This window comes from Odontesthes bonariensis, chromosome 5 (genome assembly GCF_027942865.1).
Source record: "Odontesthes bonariensis isolate fOdoBon6 chromosome 5, fOdoBon6.hap1, whole genome shotgun sequence".
Classification (NCBI taxonomy): domain Eukaryota; kingdom Metazoa; phylum Chordata; class Actinopteri; order Atheriniformes; family Atherinopsidae; genus Odontesthes; species Odontesthes bonariensis.
This window is the reverse complement of record NC_134510.1, coordinates 18,466,388-18,481,464: the sequence shown is the minus strand read 5'-3', so window position 1 is coordinate 18,481,464 and position 15,077 is coordinate 18,466,388. Positions and strand designations below refer to the sequence as shown.

The window sequence follows — 15,077 nt, the reverse complement described above, 5'->3', positions numbered from 1 at the left end:
GCCATACCCTGTTAAATGCCATGACAGTCATAATAACAGTGATCCAGATGTGAAGTCTGCCATACTGACATGTTGGGAGAGAGACAGCCTGACAGTGCACAGCACACATACCCTCTGGGAATAATACAGACTACTTGTGATTTATCTGTCAGTCCTTTTTTAAATGACATAGCATTAAAGAAAAATGATTTATGAGGCTCTTTTTATTTCACATAGACACTCAGACTTGTTTCAGAGCACAGCTTACACGTTCCTGCTAAGTAATGATACCGCAGTGGGTTTCCCAGAAAAGCAAATGCCATTATCTTTTCACAGAGTTCCAGTCTATGGATAATGGTGTAACTCATTTCTGTTCAGCACGACTGCGACGCAAGAAAGATATGTGCTACTCTAAAGAAGTGAAGTGAGAAGTCTGAGATGGCCCTGTGGTTTATGCTTTCAGACTCAGAATAAAAAAGGTGCTAAAAATGACAGGGTTTGGGTTTTTTTGGTCAGTTTGAAGTGGACAATAAGGGCATGCAAGGGAGAGATAACGCAATTAAATGGAGGGTTCATGTCATAGGCCTATAGGTATGTACAAAATTTGGCACACAGCCAACTCAGTACTTTAAACTTAAAGAAAGAATCTCCCAAATCTAGATAAGAACAGCATGTATACGGGTGGCTGTTATTTTGTATACACTATGTGGGCTTCATATCATGAGCACATATCTGAGTGCAATTTAGCTGGCTGCTAGAGGAGCAACAGCAGTTATACATATGAGTCAAACAAGAGATCTAATGTAATACCTGTAACAGTCATTCACGTTCCAATATGTGATATGCATCATCACAAGAGTCCCTATACACTACATTAGGAGTAAAATGTTAGAATATTTAGCCTATTCTTAGTCAGTTTTCAACATGCTTTGTTAACACTGTAAAGCGTTGTATTTCAAACTAAACTGTGATCTTTTCTAAACCATAAAAAGCTTTTAATTCAGTTCAATTCAATTCAGTTTTATTTATATAGTGCCAAATCAAAACAAATGTCATCTGAAATCACTTGATATAAATGTAGTCCAATTCAAACCAATTACAACCCAATTAATTGTAATCCAATCATAATCCAATCAGATCAAAATAATTAATTCCTTTTCATCCCTCAACTTCATTAGTAGGCAACATTGAACATTGTTAAACTTAAATTTACTGCAACCACAAACACTTAGTGCTTAAACATAACCAACAGCCGAGCCTCGGCTGATATTGTGACATACGAGTGTTTCTCTATGCGCTTGATAAATAGCAGTTTCTGTGCAGGGTAGCAACACCTCACATGACGCGAGTGACAATTTAAAGTTCTCTAACCCTAAGCATGTATTTTGGAAAATCTAAAATCAACCAACTGCATTGACTCTAACCCTCAACGTGTATTTTTAACTACGAACAGTAACCATTAGCGTGGGCTACCAAAGTGGAAAATGAGGATCATCTGATCATCTCAGAAGTAGAAAAGCGAAAGGACTGTGCGTGTATGGATTTGAACAAGCAACCTCACACTTGAGGGCCGAAGGGTTTATCACCAACTACAAACCCCACCTACACCTTATGTGGCATTTTTGTCCTATTCAAGAGTGGCAGCTGTTGATATCATTACATAGCTTCAACATCGTCACATCAAAACAGGATTTGAAACTTAATCAGAAGCGTGACAGCACCTGTATGGCTGTAGAGATGTGAGGAAGGAAAACAAAGCTAATGAGCAAATTTCAGACCTTTGGTATGAAACTGCTACGTATCTTTATATGAAACGGCAAATGTATTTTACAATCATGTTTTATACAGAGAGTGACACAGAAAGAAAGAAAGTGAAAAAAAAAAATAATCTGAGGGTAGTCCTACAATCAAAACCCCGCCACATAAACACCCCTTCTGTCTCTTTTAGCAGATCTTGCTATTTGAGTATATAAGATTGATTTAGGAGCCTCTTGGAGTCTAATCTAACCTTGGTAAGTGCGTTATAGCACTAACAACAAAAATCACAAGAAACCAGTTTTTCTACACCTGGGATGAGAAGGAGTTCTAATATTTCAATAGAAAATAAATAGATGAAGTAAAAAAGTGTTTATAGTGGGGATAAAAGGATTGTGCTGTTCTGGAACAATACCTGCATTGATAATGATAACTTGGCTTCTGATCGAGTCATAGCCAGTACGGAGGTTTTAGTCTTCTTTTTTCGGTTTAATCCCAGGGAAACAAGTCAGTATGCATTATAAAAAAAGTACTGGACAGTTTCAAATATTTCAGCCTTTCATCAAACTACACTGAGCGAGGACAAACTCTTTATAAAACCTTTCTTATAATTGTTCACATAAAATGATCCTTTGAATAAGTGTTTAAAAAGACTTCTTAGCTTGTTAAACCATTTCCCGAGACAAGATTTTTTTGTGCCTATCAACACTAAATGCAAATAAATCATGTCAGTATCAGGCAAAGTCAATGTAACACGACCAGGACACACAAGATAAATATCGGCCACTGGCATCAGTTTATGTTTTCCTATAGGCAAGCAGGCCAATTTCTGTCAATGAGCTGAATATTAGTCAATAATGGCTGATTTTGTTAGCAACCATGTTTCTACTTCAATATCTCCTTTGGTGTTTGAATGTATATGTATTCATGCCTGTATGTATGTGTTCTCTCTGCAGGATGAGCTTTGTGAGGGCCACAAAGAAGCCTGCATGAAAATGGAAAAGATGAAGATAAAGAGGAAGGAACATCTTGATGGAGAAAAAAAAAAACACATCAACAACACATGAAGGGAGAAAGGAAATACATTTTAGTTTTTTCCCAGTATGTGTAACAGTATGTACAGTGCATAGCACAAGCCGCATCTGGTGGCTCTGAAGTCCAAATTCAAAGCTCGGGAAGTGAACTCGCATCTGTCAGGGTTCATAACAATTATGTTACATGGTTGTCATTGACGATAATGAAGTTATGTGCTGTACAGTGCATAATGTCACCTCTTAGTGGAGGAAGATGGTAAAAAAAAGTCATGATTTTTATCCTATCATGATAAAATGCTATTTATTTGTTCTTCACATTCTCTTCCAGAATACATGCTCTTTTACTTTCTACATGGCATGGCTTTATTTTGATTTTGCACACAGGTACAAGTGTCTGGTACAACAGCATTATATATGTGTAATGTATCTGTTATGAGATGGTGATCATGCATTGGTCATAGGGGAACAAAAACTACATTAAAGATCTATACTAATACAAAATGCATGAAACAGAGGAGAAATATGCTCAGACTGTTGGATCCCTCTGGACAACATGCCGTATGTCAAGAATTTCACCTTCATCAGTGTAACATAGATTATTGATGAACACTGTATTGTTCTGTGAAAAATATATCTAATATAAAATTGAACAAATAATTTAACTCAACAGACTCATGAAAACATGAGTCATGGCAACAAATGCACTTGTCACACTAGGTATGGAGCGGGTCCTCTCTCGGCAACATCAAAGAAGAAGAGCATCAGTCTGTAGCACACGTGCGTGTTCACTTACTTCTGCCCACTCCGTCTGAGTTTTTTTTTTTTTTTAAGTTACTCAAAGCTCTAAAGCCTCATTTTATGATATTGTGGCTCATTTCTTTCTCACAAGTTCAGTCCGACCTGTATTGGTAGACATACTGCACTTAGCATATAGTAGAATAGAGTAAATTCTAATTATTTAAATTCTTTTATTGCTTTTAAAGTCCCAAGTGATAGTGAAGTTATTAAAAATAACAGATATCCGTGACAAATAGAGTTAGAATTTAATCTATTTGCCCTTCATAATTACATTTGGTTAGGTGTGCTTATTGGCATCACAAGTATTTGTGGTAATACTTGCAGGAGTCCCCCGGATGACTCCTCTGAGAACCACACACGTCTGCGCTAAATTTCATGGGAATCCATCCAAAAGTGGTTTTTAGATATAAACTGTGAGACCGGAGCTGGTAACACCCAACTTTGTCCTTAAAGGATCTTCATTGCCACAACTGTTTAACGGTTTTAAATGTTTGGGCCATGATATATAATTTGCCATGGAAGATTGAACTTTGAAAAGCTTGTTTTCTATACAAGGAAAGAAAAAAAAAATTTCAGCCAATATAGAACATCCAGAATACCAGAGCGGGGTTGGCCCTGTCACACACTTTCAGCAATCAGTTTTAGGCCTCCCCTATCTGCCTCCCTCCATCTTTGTCTGTGGTTGCTCACCCTGGCTCACCGTGGTCAGACAGGGTCCCTCCCCTTATATTTTCCACCAGCAGTTTATCGCACTTCCTTTTCCCCTGCTCTATGCCCCCAGTTCGTCTACCAGACAGGAAAATCAAAGACTTCAGGATATATCATTATGGCTTAAATTGTATTTTGCACTGTTCAGCATTCTAATAATTTGTGCAAAAAACGAAGGAGGTCTGAACAAAGTTTTCACTCAACAGCTAGTGACTATAAACTAATTCAGGTCAAAGTCAAAAATTGCTATCAAAGTGAAAGATATAGAATTGAGAGACTAATAAACTTGTATTTCTTGAATGCTGGTGTATACCATGTGTTTTCAAATGCATGCACCTAAAAATGTCATTAGTTGTGTCACTTTTTTACCTGCAGCGACAGCTCGGTTTTTCAGTGGCTTTGAATGGTTTGAATCTTAATGTTGGGTGAAAAATTGTATAAAGTTCATGGTCAGTTTGTCACATTTTTGCCTGACATATTACCCAGAATCTACCTCTGCCTTTGCCTTTGTGCAACGTCTGACCTTATTAATGCAAGCCGCCACGTGGAACATAAATTGTATCTTAAACATTTTGTCGATGTACCAAAAGCACATTTATTGGCATGTAATGTCATGTTTGTCTTCCTGTCTTAAAGATATCTGGAACCAGAGAGGATGAAGATATTCAACCTGACTTAAATAGTGAATAAATGACAGGTCATGCTAATAAACAGACATGAAATAAAGATTCTGTTTGAGTTGTTAAAAGAATCTACAAACCTTTACCGTTGTCCTCTGAAACTACTGTTAACTGCTACTGTAGCTGCTTTATAATCCAGTTCTCATCTTAGAACTGTTTTTTAAAATGACAAACATTACTTCTACTTGTATGCGTATCATTCCATTCACGGTGGGACATCTACTCTATGGTTCTTATGTTAGGACTTCTTGAAGAATTTGGAATAGTTAGCACAAGTAGCACTCAAGCAACAAAGTATATCAATATCCATATACAGTATAGTTTTTGTTGTTTATACCATCACATGTACTTGAGATGCATGAAATGCTTATTGTATTGATTACATAAAAGAAAGGTTCATTAATAAGCATCAGTTACTTGCGCTTCTTTTCAGTTAGTTTTTAGTTTAGTAAGTAAGTAAAAGATTAAAATGGACATAGCTGCATAGTGAGACTGGCCATCTCTAAACAACTACACTTTTGAAGCCACTGCTCTGTGGAATGCCGCCTCACACGTGTCATTTTCCACTTGTTTGCTGTCTTGATTATTTTGTTTTCCCTCCTATGCACCTCAGTCAGGATGTGTATAAGCCCACCAGCCGTTAACCCCACAGAGGAAGCGTGCAGGAAATGAGATCAGCCTTAAAGAGAGGTAACGCCTGAGCCTGAACCACTGACACCAGACCAATAACTGTCACTTGTTGCACCTGATACTGAGATACTAAAAAAGCAGCAAATAACAGGAAGGTCAGTATAGAACAGAACAGAAAAGAATAAGCACGTCCCATATTGCACAAGAAGCACAGAGAAGAGCATGCAACTTGAGAGCAGGATGTAAAGAAATATGAAAAACAAAGTCAAAGAAAAAAGGAACATGGCAGCTTAACTTAGAACAAAGAAAGCAGAACAGAAATAAGTCAATTCACCATACTGACCATCGCACAAATTCTGAAAGGGGAAAACTGTCAAAAAGTTGAAAATACCCGTTTCCTAAGTGTGTAACAGTATTCATTTACCTTCATGCTGTTATAGATGAGAGTAGAACATAGTAGATTAGAGACCATTTCAGTCCAGACTGGACCAGACCAAAACTGTGTGCGCAGTACAGAAGAGAGATTGAGCAGTACAGCACACAGTGTAAGAGGAGGTTTAAGACAATACAACTTCACCCGAGCTAACTATCAAACAAATCCTGCAGGGAAAAAAAAAAAAAAAATCAATAGCTGAAAACGCAAGTTAGGTTGGACGTAATGCAGTGCTACTGCATGAGAGTCTTACTTTGCCCTGAACACATTTTCTTTGCCATGATGAAAGACACAGCTGGTAAGTTCACTGAAGACAGCAGACCTGACAGCAGTGTGTGCACATGTGTGGATGTGCTCGCACATATTATACATATGTATACGTGGATCTCAGCTAGCAGCGCAACTTTTTCTTTCTCAAGAGCTGGAGAAGAAAACAAGTTTTTTTCCTCACTTATTTATTGAGAAAGGAGGCAGAAGGAATGATGAAACATTTACAGTGCCAGTCATCACATACAAACCAACAACAAGAACTTTTTGATGAAATACAAATATAGATACACAAAACTTGTTTTTGAGGCACAATGCGCAACTACTGTAGGCGGGAAACTTGCCTGTTATAGTGGCTTTACGCTGTATTAGATATGACTTTTTGTTTTGGTGCAAACTCCTGATTGAACATATTTTTACACAAAAGGCCAAATGCACATGAAGTTCATCTGCTGCAGTTCAGTGACACTGCTCTGCAAAGTGAGTACATCACAAACATTGTCTGCTCAGTTCAGTCTGCTGTTAGACTGCTCAGTGATCAGGCTGCTGGACACTTGGGTGGCTCTACTGTATTTGTAATTGCGCTGCATTTGTGATGCTTTTATACTCCTGAATAAAACATGACAGGTAAGTAATTTATGCATGACCGTCCCCTTGTTGACTCAACAAACATAATGAGGCCTTTTAATGCTTTAGGGGCATAACAAATACGGTCAAAATGAAGAACGTTAATGTGTGTATGCAGATATGGCTTTTTGCAAACAAAAATGTGGAAACAGGCTCCATCACCTTGTTGAAAGGTGGTAAAATGATGAATAATAATACAGCATGAAAATGTCTGTGACACGCAGATTTTGACTTGCCATGAAAGTCTAATTAATGTATGACGACATTAAAGTTTTTGTATTGCATTACATGGTTCAGTGGATGACTGATGAAATGGGTAAATATATGAACAAATAAATGAATAACTAATGAAATGATTAATTATCGATTTAGTTAAACAAACCAAGTGAGTGTCAAAGACTAACTAAGAAACAACAGTACCACATTTGCATTATTACAGCATTGCATACAATCTTCTCTTTCAGAACCATTTTTTATATCAAATTTATAACATACTTGTTTTCTTAATTTATTTGTTGATATAATTGTTTTTCTGTTATGCACACTTATTAATATATGTTGACATGATTACCTAAAATACATTTACTACGTTTTATTAATTTCAACATACTCTGAAGAACATTTAATTACTGACAAATAACTTGTTTTTGATTTAAAATTGTGTGAAACTGTTTATAAAATAGACACAGGTCCATAAACCCACTTCAGATGAGCCATCTGAGTGTCATTTGAACCTCATGCTCTGCAGTTTAATTTGCTCCACAAAACAAGGGCAAACTAATTTAGCAAAACCACAGTCCACTGGCTGATGCAACACACTGAAATTTTAGGAGCGTTCATGCACAATGAACCACTTCTGTCAGACCACCTATTGAGCTGTGTGTGTGTGTGTGTGAGAGAGTGTGTGTATTCATATTTGTGCACTACATGTGGGTTGCTGTGTGCACCTGTCACTGATGCACATAAGAAAATAGATGCCTCCTCTGTTCTTCATTCCTTCCGACTGCAGCTTAGCCTGAAGACAGTTTTCATCACTACCTCTGTGCTGTTGCATGTATGCAGGCCCTGTTTCTGCCATCATGCTAACTCCTTTTGTTAAAGGAATTAAGATCACTTAGAGTCACTTTACTTGGCTGTGCCATGTAATTAATTGTCAAATCCACTACAAGTCTTGAGCAGTGAGTGAATAACACTGCAGAGGCTCAGTTATCATGATTGCTAAATATAAAGTCTCAATGCAAATATATATTTTTTAAATCTTTTTTGAGGATTTGCAATATTGGTCACCCAGTGTGTGAGCACCTCCTTTATTTCCGAGGGAATTTCTCAGAATAGAATTTGAGTTGAGAATTTGCATGAATTAGCAAAAATTTCAGCATTTTGGGCAGCATTCATCTCCCGGCATTTAACTACTTTTCTTCTGACAGGAGAAGAACTGCCGATGTGACAATTTAGCACAGGTATGAGGCAGTTTGATGGTTAAATACATATACACAGTTGATGTCAAAATGATGCAGCAAAAATATAATGAAAATAGGTGCAATTATAACTCAAAATGTAATGCAAGGGTTAGAGGAGACTGAAAAATGTAACGCAAACTTTTCATTATGACGTCAATGATAAATTTAGCTAACCTTTGGTTGTACCTTTTTGAAAATAGACTATCAAATCTGTTGAAAAACGAGTCTGTTGTGTTTGCGGTTTGCTGAGCCCCCTTTAGATCTATAATATATAATGCACATTCCTGAACCCCGGCACATAACTGTTGGCTTGTTCTTCCTGAAAGAATGAAAAGTAAAGTTGTTTTTCTTCTAGAGTGTATCACTTCACAATGTTTCTGTCACCTGTTAATAGTAAACAAGCGTTAAATCCACAACTAGATAGGTCAGATTGTCTTAGGTAAAGTAGTTTTCGAATGCATTTAGCTTGTGTTTGGAAGTTGCCTTGAACTCTTTCTGGGCACATCTAATCTGTTTGTGAGCCTTGACAGCCTGGTGATTGTTTTGTCTAAGCTGTGCCCTCATCTAATTTGTATCAAACTCTGTCTTCTTCTTGATCCCCACAGCATCGGTCCTGATGCTCACTTTATTGTTAAGGTTGATATTGATCCCCTTGTGGCTGTTACTGTTTTTTTATTTTTTATCCTTCTTCTCATTCCCATTCTGGCAACTTCAGCCTCACTCTCGATAAATCGTATTTAGCTGAAACTGAGCACAGAATCTTGAACTTACCGTGCCTTCAGGCATCCCTGTCATGGAATTTATGTCAAAATATTGCATGTTTTTAAAAATGTTTTAAAAAAAAAATCAATATGATGACGATTGGGATACTGTGTACCCTGAATATTTTTTTTGTTTTCCCATTATCATTGATTAAGCAAGAAAAAAAGTTATTTTAACATAATATGTCCCCTTTTAAGACTTTCTCTGGGCATCTCAGGGATTTGCAGGGCTTTATAGAGCATTTTTGCTTAATCAAGCAAGTCAAGCACGTCAAGTTTATAGAGCATCCCCTTTAAAAAAGGGGACTGGAGGGTGTGTTCCAACTATAGGGGGATCACACTCCTCAGCCTCCCTGGTAAGGTCTATTCGGGGGTACTGGAGAGGAGGATCCGCCGGATAGTTGAATCTCGGATTCAGGAGGTGCAGTGTGGTTTTCCTCCTCGCCGTGGAACAGTGGACCAGCTCTATACCCTCCGCAGGATCCTCGAGGGTGCATGGGATTTCGCCCAACCGGTCTACATGTGTTTTGTGGACTTGGAGAAGGCGTTCGACCTTGGGGGTGCTCCGGGAGTATGGAGTGCCGGACTCCTTGATAGGGGCTGTTCGGTCCCTGTATGACCGGTGTCAGAGTTTGGTCCGCATTGCCGGCAGTAAGTCGGACATGTTTCCTGTGAGGGTTGGACTCCGTCAGGGCTGCCCTTTGTCACCGATTCTGTTCATAATTTTTATGGACAGAATTTCTAGGCACAGCCACGGCGTTGAGGGGGTCCGGTTTGGCGACCTCAAAATCGGGTCTCTGCTCTTTGCGGATGATGTGGTTCTGTTAGCTTCGTCGAGCCGTGACCTTCAGCTCTCACTGGAGCGGTTCGCAGCCGAGTGTGAAGCGGCTGGGATGAGAATCAGCACCTCCAAATCTGAGACCATGGTCCTCGGCTGGAAAAGGGTGGAATGCTCTCTCCGGGTCGGGAATGAGATCCTTCCCCAAGTGGAGGAGTTCAAGTATCTCGGGGTCTTGTTCACGAATGAGGGACGAAGGGAACAGGAGATTGACAGGCGGATCGGTGCGGCGTCTGCAGTGATGCGGGCTCTGCACCGGCCCGTCGTGGTGAAGAAGGAGTTGAGCCAGAAGGCGAAGCTCTCGATTTACCGGTCAATCTATGTTCCTACCCTCACCTATGGTCACGAGCTGTGGGTAGTGACCGAAAGAACGAGATCGCGAATACAAGCGGCCAAAATGAGTTTCCTCCGCAGGATGTCTGGGCTCTCCCTTAGAGATAGGGTGAGAAGCTCGGTCATCTGGGAGGGGCTCGGAGTAGAACCGCTGCTCCTCCGCATCGAGAGGAGTCAGATGAGGTGGCTCGGGCCTCCTGGACACCTCCCTGGTGAGGTGGTCCGGGCCCGTCCCACTGGGAGGAGACCCCAGGGAAGACCCAGGACACGTTGGAGAGACTATGTCTCTCGGCTGGCCTGGGAACGCCTCGGGGTCCCCCCAGAAGAGCTGGAGGAAGTGGCCGGGGACAGGGACGTCTGGGTCTCTCTGCTCAAGCTGCTGCCTCCGTGACCCGACCCCCAGAGAAGCGGAAGATGATGGATGGATGAACGGATAAGCAAGTCAAGTTTACTCAAGCCACAATTCTCATTTCAGGAAAACAAAACATCAAATTGATGACAAAACCTGAATTTTAGTGGCTCTTTGACCACTTATGTTGGATCACTTACAACAGAAGGTGATGCACAGCAATAAGTGATCTGAAGTATATCATACTCTCCTAGCCTGACCTCTTGAACAATATTTCTTATGTTATCTAAACTATAGGTTCTTCTTCTCCCTCCACAGAACCTCTAAAGAGTTCTGTAATCACAGCTCAGGCCTCCCTCTGCCTCAAGCTCAGCTTGGCTTGGCTTTCCTTATACATGTGCTCCCAATCTACGACAATGCAACGGTAGAAATGTGATATTATTGCTCCTGAAAAGAGCGAAAAAAAAAAGTAAATAAAACAAGTTTGAAGCCCAAGATGGAGCCCACATTATGGCTCACACAGTGTGTGTCTTGTCAACCAGCAACACTTCACCAAGTGCAGAATTGTTATTAGTAATGGCAGGTAAAGTAAGTTTTAGATAATACAGGCGGCCTTCTGTTGATGTTCATCAGAATCTTATGGCAAAATTCATCATTGCCTTTGTAAATCATTAGATCACATATGGCAAGTTATGTCAAATCTTTTTCTACAGATGTTGTCAGAGTCTAATGGCGTATCTGACAGGATAACACCGCACTGAGGTGGCAACATCTTTCAAGGAGATGTGAAATGAATTTATTTATGCAAATTACCGAAGCTGTACTTCACACAAAGAGCCATCTGGTGACACAGGTGAGTGGTAAAAAACAGTTGGCAAACATATTTGAGGTCTCTGTCCAACTGTGTCTGGCAATAGTTGACAAGACCTTAGGTAGGATCGAACCGACCAATGGTCTTTCCCAGAGCATTTGTCCCTCACCTTGTTAGAAAAAAGTCATAAAGTTGAAGAAAGGTGGTATGAAAAATCTGTGAAGATTTAAGGAAAGACAGCCATGATCAATGAGAATCCAAATATATTTACACTAAGCTGTGACGTGGGTCTTTAGTGTAACTACAGCTGTTTCAATAACATATTCTATAAAACATGTTTTAGATCTAATGCAACCTTATGACACAGTTTCACTGAGGCTATCTGATTAGTTCAATAATGAATGATATAAATTTCATTATTAAGGTTTGTAATTCAAAAAGGAACAAAGGCTGATCATAGTCACCTTCCTCTCTTTATACTCATTTATATGAACAGCAGTTTTAGTATGAAATTAATCAAGTGTTGCTTTTGAAAGGAATCGTAGGGATGGAATCATTATCGCTCTAGTACAAATGTGGATTCATCTGTGAGTAGCACGCTGACGAACCTTTCCCCAGCTTTTTTCCTCTTAAATTCTTGCTGTAGTACAGCCCCCTTTTTCTTCAACTGGGACATTAGAACAGTTCTGAAAGTGAAACTGAATTAGGCCCGAAATAACACAATGTCTGTTTTGCATTATCTCATAAGATATATATAGATACATCAGTCTGATTTACAAATTTAAGGCACGCTTGAGATGATCTTTTTTGAATGTATGTTTGTGTGATCTTTACCAGGTCTTTCCATATTTCCAGATAGGTTTCTTCTGTGTGCTGCTGTTACAGTTGATAGACCAGTTCTGATGATGTGCTTGATTTTGCTGGCTGTGAGCCCATCTTTCCTTTTTGGGATGTCACCTCCGGCTCCCATTATCTGATTAGATAAGAAAAGAAACATTCATTTGATATAGCTTGATTAGAGGCCTAGCTAGGCATAGTAAAGTAAATTTGTAAGGTCATTCTTACTGTCGTGTTACCGTGTCAGATTAAAGGCTTGCGTTCCTTCCTTGCCACAGTAGCTTATCTACAGTGTCCCCAGGAAGTTGTTACTTCCATGGCGGCCAGAGGTTTGACGATATCTTTTGTCTGCCAGCATGTCTTCCACAGATGAGTTAACAGGTTTGCAGCTTAATTCCCAAATTCTCTTTGTAGAAAATGAACAGCGGCCTTTAATACAACTGGTCTAAGACTATCATTATAGGTAGTGAGGTAGTCCCCAGTTAAAGACCTGTTGTAACTCGCAGTTAGCACCCTGATATGTCACACTTCTGAAGCAGCGATACAAATGATCCATAAGTGAAGATGCTACCAGCTTTTGTATGGAGTCAAATGGCAATGATTTAATACTGCTCCAACACTTACAAACCAAATATCTTTTATAAATATAAAAGTCAACAGAAAACACAATACACAGGTTTTAGACAATGTGTATTCATCACTTTACATCAGATCATCATCATCATCAGCTCTTGTTCTATTTTTTTATTTTTTTTAATGGGAAGAAATCGTGCAGACTCTGTGGATGGAGAATGTTAATAAACATCCATAAACATTAAAAGACCCTAACCCTGGCCAGTGAGTCACAACCCCCCCCCAGAATAATTAAGCTGCTGGTCAAGTTAAGTCACATTTATTTCTACATCTCATGTAAAACAACAGAAGTTGATCCAATATGTTTTCCATTCAGGCTGAATAAAAGTAATAAAATCAGTGATAAAAAAAACAAACACCAAACAATATGAACATTATTAAAAACATAACAGGAAAACCACGACACGACAGGATATAAAAATCCCATCTCTCCTCTACCCGTTGAAAGATTTACACATGCACACTTGGATCTTCACAAAAAACACTCAATTAAATCTATATATTGAGTGTTTCCACAGCCTCCATGTTAAGAATCACTGCTGTAAGATACATAATGTCAAAGAATCTATTTCTCTTAACAGGTGCTGCAAAAAGTACATACAAAGAGCACCGTAATGCCATTGGAGCCCACTTTATGATCAGAGAGTGTATCTCAACATTTGTTGGTTCGATTCAAGCACTTTGTTCCCTCTTGTGTTTATGGATACATTAGTAATTACAGTCCTCGTTACAGAACTTATTAATCATACCTATCATTTAAGATTCAATAAGTCAAGACTGTGTTTTTGTGAAGGAGTTTGTCTTGTTTAAATAATAAACCTAATGATTGTAGACTTGGTGCCATTAGACTCAACTTGCTCACTAAAGTCTGTGTTTCCATGTCACACACTTCCCCTCAGCTCAGAGTATCAGTAGCATCCTGCACTTCATAGAAGTAAAAAGCCATTTGTCCTCAAAATTTTGCTGTATTTTCTGTGGTTCTCTGTATTCTAAATGTTTGGATGTTTGGCATCATGATGTTTCCTTGTTTTTTTTATTTTTTATGCAGCCCCAGGAAAATATGTATCCACGCTACATTTTCAGGAAACCACAATTACATACAATGTCAACATGCCTCATGTAGCTATTTTACAAGTGCTTTCAAAGCTGCTCAACCCCACTTTAAAAATTATCGCCAATAATGCATGCAAATGTATAATTAGGATCCTATTCCACTGTCCCCTCCATCTGGTAATATGGTACTTGGTTTTTTGCTGCAATACAAACCAAATATACTCTGAATCAGAGCACATAGAGCTGACTTTTCAAGCAAGCAATGCAAAAAAAACCTCACAACAAGGCTGTTGCCAAAGACCACAAACCTCAAGCAAATCAACAGTGGCGTTCCAGTTACCTGATCGTGTTCAGTAATTGCAAATGTTGTGTCTTACCAGCAGCAAATAGCTGACAACATGTTACCTACTCTGCAGAAATAGAGTACATAGTTTTACATCAATCAAGTGCTTATTTCCACTCACCAAGGTGAACAACATTTATATGAAGATTAAATCTTTGCTCCTTAGCCAGTACACTTACTGGCTGATTATGACTTACTTTACCACCTGTCTGGACACATTCCTTTATTACATTCCATTTCCCAAAACCTTTTACAATCATATTACCGACAATACTACCTTCTCAAAAAGACACGCTCAGCCTGCAGACTAGTAGTACTTTTGTAATGAGTATATTTCCTCATCTGGAGAGACTCAGATGTGATAGATTTTTAAAAAAATTAAACACATACTTTGTGATATAATTTGCATTTACATCTGGTGTTTCTTCTCTCTTTTTGTCCGTTTTCTTTGTCTGTAAAGTCTGCACAGCAAATCTACTTGGCTAAGTTTAGAGAAATAAATATCTAGTTAGGGTTTGGCTAGAAAACATGGTTCAGCTGTAAATAGAGCATAGTCATTGCTTGCAAGTCCCTCACAATCTGTCTATATGTCACATGATGACAGACACACCAGACCTTGTTGGCTGAGGAATGCATACATGATACATAATTGTGGTTTCCAGAAAAGTAAAACTGCTACACAATTTTTGGGAGTCTGGGCTGGTAAACTGTCAGTAGTCATTTCTTTGCTCACGCTATACATTATGTT

General features: G+C 39.0%; 1 long non-coding RNA gene across 1 annotated transcript in view; it reads left to right on the top strand.

Moving 5' to 3' along the window:
• The window catches only part of LOC142380709 (uncharacterized), a 121,733-nt gene extending 116,490 nt beyond the window's left edge, over nt 1-5,243 (top strand). The window contains exon 6 of the long non-coding RNA XR_012769866.1: nt 2,691-5,243. This is a non-coding gene — a long non-coding RNA (uncharacterized LOC142380709). The remainder of the gene's footprint in view (nt 1-2,690) is intronic.
• Nucleotides 5,244-15,077: the final 9,834 nt, after the last annotated feature.